Source organism: Corvus kubaryi, unplaced genomic scaffold (assembly GCF_017639235.1).
Source record: "Corvus kubaryi isolate FWS band 111438036 unplaced genomic scaffold, C.kubaryi_AGA036_p1.0 138, whole genome shotgun sequence".
NCBI lineage: Eukaryota > Metazoa > Chordata > Aves > Passeriformes > Corvidae > Corvus > Corvus kubaryi.
Window position 1 is genome coordinate 23181691 of NW_024580672.1, and position 5119 is coordinate 23186809.

Here is a 5119-nt window from a genome sequence, read left to right on the forward strand (position 1 = left end):
CTCATCTCCCGTTGTTACCCAGATATTACTTTTTTTTTTTTGCTGTTTTGAGGAGATTCAGACCATGAGATAAAAGCATATTATGTAAAGAGACATATGCTGTGATTTGTGGGATAACTCCTGTTGAGAGGCTGCTCAAGGCTGTTCTGGGCTCCAGTGACCAGGCACTGGGGCTGTCAGGGTTTCCTGTCTGTCAGGGGGTGCAGCCCTAAAGATATCTCAGCCAGCTTTTTCCACAAACCTTATTCCTGTGTAAAGTTTTAATGATAACAGAAATTCCTTAAGAAAACTGAAATTACTTCTAAAAAGTATTAAATATGGCTGAAAAAGTGCACAAACTTGAGTTGGATCCGAGGGTACTTTAAGAATTAAAAGATATTTTTCATGGAATGGTGACAGGAGCTTGTTTCCTGCATGGAGAGTTTCCTGGGAGCCTACAGGGCTCGTAAACTCAGTGGGGTTGGATATTAACCATGACCATACAGCCTAACAGAAGGAATGGGGAACAGGAGCCTGAGTAAAGGTGTTCCCATAGAGAGCCCTGGTGGAAAGTGAAAAAAACCAACACAAAACACAAAAGGTGATGGGGACTGACTTTGTGTGCCAAGGCAGTGTGAGAGCTCTGGAGAGTGTCAGTAGAGTGAGCAGCACTCGAGTTTGATGTGGAAAAAGAAGGGAGAGAGAGGCAAAGGGAGGGGACAGGAAACTGCTGTCATGAGGGTGTCCTGCGAGGCTGCAGCGGGGCTTTGGCCAGTGCCAGGTGTTGGCATGCTGCCATGTTTTAGACCCCTCCTCAATCTCTTAATTGTGTATCTCAAAATTCAAGCTCCGGAGTAATCAGCAGCAATATTGCCAATAACAGCGAGGCCTAATTAGGATTTTCCTTTTCTATTAATTGCTATTTTTCATCTTCTGAGCTTTAATTATAGCTGGCAATTACGCAGACCAGGGGTTATTACGTGGGTCGGGAACAAGCGCAGGTGAGCTGAGAGAAGCCGCGTCTCGCCCCGGTGCTGCCGGTGGAACGCAGCGGTGACGGCCGCGGCAGGAGGGCCTGGAGCCGAGGAGAGCTGCAGAGCAGCCACACTACAGACCCCAGGTGGAAGCACATTGCAGGTGACTGGCAGGAATCAAGTCACCTGCCAGCAAGAAAATGACAGCAGTGTGTGCTGGAACCAGTGCTGGTCCAGTGGCACTCACTGCTCCATCTCCTATCCTCATCCCTCCTCATGCTGGGCACGTGGCGAGGGCTATGCTCCAGCCGGGGCTCAGAGCCCCACCGCTCCAGCAAACAACATCTGGAGCATTTCCAGTCCCACTTTCCCCACTGTTTCAAGCCTCAGATTTCAACCAGTGTTTATTTAAACTGGTTGGTCATAGCAGAGTTAATTTTTTGGAAGGCTGAGCCAGACACTCTTGGCAGCTGGACAGGAAAATCTCAAACAAACAAACAAAACCTCCTTAAACTGTAGGCATTGCTTAATTCTTCAGTCTTAAGTACAAAACACCTTAGAGAAATCATCCATTCTGTAAGAGTAACGAGGCCAGAGCTGTTTCATTCCAGGATACAGCCTTTGGGTTTTGGGTGGTTGTTGCTGTGAGCACAGCACTGAGCTGGACCCGCTGGCACCGAGTGTCACAGAGGCCTGGGCGCCTTCCCCATGGGACAGGGCATGAGTTGGGGCAGCCAAGCAGAAGCACAGAGCATCTTTTCCTCTGCATTAAAAACAAGAAAAGAAAATAAAAAGCATAACCAGCACTTTTCTGTCCATTCTCCAGGAGCACAGCCTCATTTTGGCAATGGATATGAGTGCATGCACACACAAAATAGAAATGAGAAACAAACAAGTGAAATTGGCTAGAAGAAAACATTTAGTATTTCCCTTTGGAATGTTTTCTACACAAATACCCAGGTTGTGGATTTCATGCTGATTTGGTTACTGGTGCAGACTGAGCTTGAAACACTCTGATTTTACACTGAGGTACTGAGAAAGTGCTATGATGGCCAGTGAGGTAGGGGAGCTTTTCCAGGAACCCCGGGAATAACGTGGGATAACCCTGCATGGCACTGGGGATGCTGGGGGCTCCGGCTGCTGCTGCAGGGCTGAGCAATGACTTGGTCTCCCAGACTGTGCTCCCCTCCCAGGCCAGGACCTACTCTAAGTGCTTTACCTGGCACGTGCTTGTTGAACGTGCACTTGGGAATATCCAACAACATGGACACAACAGAGTCCCTGGAAAGTTGGTTCTGCCATCAGCTGAACTTACCACTAATGAGTTTCCTTGTGTCTAAACCCAACCTTTCTTGCCCCAAGTTAAGCACACCAGCTTTGTTCTCTTTGCTGAAGGAGGTAGCCTGTCCCCTGCCCCTTTCTTACATCTGTGAGCACTTGAGGCCAGCTGTGTCTCCTGTGGTTGGCTCTTCAGCCTCAGTGACCCATTTCACCACCTGACCTCTGGTTTTTGGTTATTATCCACCCTGTCATTGGGACTTTGAGCTCTGCTGCCCCGCCCTTCCCTGCCAAGCCAGTGGCCATCCTGGGCAAGGCCAGCCCTGTCAGATAGTGAGCAGTTCCCTTCCTGCCCCAGCTGCCAAGTTTGAGGGGAGCATGGTCCTCTGCCGGAGTGGCCCCTGGTGATTTGCTCCTGGGGGTGCTGACGGCAGAGGGGAGCATGTGCTGTGCAGTGCAGCACCACTACTGAGAGTGGAGACCCTGGGTCTTGGACTGCCCAGCCAAGGCTGGGACGATGACATCTGCAGGGTGGCACTAGCCATGGCCAGGCCAGCATCTGGCCATGCCACCACATCCTCCCTACACAGCTCTGTCAGCAATCCTGCTCCCCAAACCCCGTAGGGGAAGAAACTGCTGATGCTGAAAAAACCTTGCAGTACTTGGTGATGCAGACAAACATCCATCAGGATCCAGACTGAGAATCCCAGTCTGGTTTTACCTCTGCCCCAAGACACTCAAACAAAGTTTTCAGAAGGAGAAGACTAATAAATCAAGACCATACTTCTCCAGGCCCTGCTCAAGGGAGCTGGTTAAAATTAGCAAGGAATGTGGGCCGGAGGAGCCCTCCCTCACATCGCAGCTCCCAAAGCCACGGCGCCGCACCGAGCCCGTCCCGGCTCTTCCAAAAAAGGTGATAACCAGTTCTGGGCCCATCGGTGCCTGTGCTCCCTGCACGCCCCAGGGCACGCAGGTGCTGCCCTTCCGACTGAGAAATGAGCTGCTGCCAACGCGAGGAGAGGCTGACTCCAGTTTAAACGTTGGGAAAGGAGTGGGATGAGGCATCCCCAGGTCCTTGTGGGCTTCAGGGCTTTTTCTACACATCGCTAAATATTAATGGGTCATTCAGCCCAAACAGTTGAAGGGAGGCTGCTGGGGCTCACTGCATCCCAGAGAGGAGGGTGATGGAAGGAGCACCTTGGCCATGACAGCAGCCACAGCATGCAGCAAGGTCAAGGAAATGTCCCCTGGATGTTCCAGAGCCAGGTCCTACAATCCCAAGCATGCAGTAAAAATCAGGGCAGAACATGTTATTGCAATCCTGATGGAGCCAACAGTAGGTTTTGGGGAGACAGGGACAGGCCAAATGGTATGGTGCTCAGAAAACCCCAAGACACCTGCTCCCAGTGCAGGGAGGGCAGGAAGGGCCTCCAAAGGCTTCCCAGAATTTACTTCTTCTGCTTGTTGGAAATTGAGCATGAAAAAGGATGTCTGGCTGCTGCCTAACTTTACTCTGCAGGCAGCAGCAAGGCCCTGGCCGGCACATCCTCCTCAGCACACAACAAAGCCATCATGAAGTGCCCTGACCTTACGTGCCTCAAATGTCACACACAGAAGCAGGTTGTCTCTGCTGAGCAGATGCCTGTTTCAAAAATTGCATGCCAGATTTTCCTGGTTGTTTCCAGGTAACAAATAACCTGTACTTTTTTAAAAAGCCTTCATTTTTCTTAAGAAAAGACAGTGGTGGGGGCACATTCACCAAGAACAGCGTTCAAGGCCAGGTTGGACAGGGCTTGGAGCAACCTGGTCTAGTAGAAGGTGTCCCTGCCCATGACAGGGGGTTGGAATGAGATGAACTTTAATGTCCCTTCCAACCCAAAGCAGTCTGTGATTCTCTGGTCTGTGATTCTACGATTAATTCTGTGCCAGCCATTGATGGCCAGGTGGCAGTGACAGCTGCTCCTTGTCTGCCCACCACGTCACACAACTCACCGAGAGAGGGGAAGAAACATGTTGAGAGGTGAGTAAGATCAGGATCATCGGCTGCATCGCTTCTCTCTCCTCTTGTGCTGCTGTGTCTGTGCTGGGGCGGCCGTGAGCCGTGCCGGAGGTGGGACTGCCCTTCCTCAGCACGGGGATGACGTGGCGGTAACGACGCGCTCCAGCCTGCAGGAACCTCTGCAGCTTTTGGGTTTTGCCTCAGCCCATGTTTCTCTCCTCTAGGAGATCAAAGCAGGAGCACTGGAGCAAGCAGTGCCCAGCAGTGAGCCAGAACCCAAGGGCTCTCTTCACTATTGCCTTTCTATTTTAAGAACAGGGGATTATTGTTAATATATTTCTTGTGTTTGGTTTCTATCAGAGTCAGTTTGTTTAACTAATAGGCAGATTTATTTACTGAAAGGAGGAGGAAAGCAGCAGTTAAAAGGATACGGCAAATCCAGCAAATATTAATCTTGTCCCCAGAAAAAGCCACTGGCAGCACCTTGGAATTTTTTCAACTTTTCTACAAGGTCTTTAGATTGTAGTCAAAATAATGCCTTAATCTGCACATTCCCAACTCCAAGGTCTGGAACAGGAAGGGCTTGTGCTGAAGAGCAGTCTTTGCCGTAAAATGCAATGGAATTCGTTGAGCAACGCAGGAACGGATGCCAAAAACGTAATTCCCATTTATCTCAACAGGAGGTTCCTTACTGCTGCTCAGGGCCTACGGTATAGGCACTTTTCCAATTTAAAAGAAAAAATCTCCAGCAAGAGAGGACAATAATTTCAATTTATTTTGTTTCCTGACTTTTACCAAACAGAGCAGTTCCATTTTGTTTCTTGGACACAACTAATATGAATATTTGCCTTTGCTGAGAGGTGACACAAACTTTACATTTCCATGAAAG

The 5119-nt window shown here is 49.7% G+C and overlaps 1 long non-coding RNA gene across 1 annotated transcript; it reads right to left on the reverse strand.

The window, feature by feature from the left end:
* Positions 1-1339: 1339 nt before the first annotated feature.
* On the reverse strand, positions 1340-4604 carry LOC121660324. Its single transcript, XR_006014601.1, has 2 exons — positions 4224-4604; positions 1340-1716 (listed from the first exon to the last, which is right to left on the reverse strand). It is a non-coding gene; the product is annotated as an uncharacterized LOC121660324 (long non-coding RNA).
* Positions 4605-5119: the final 515 nt, after the last annotated feature.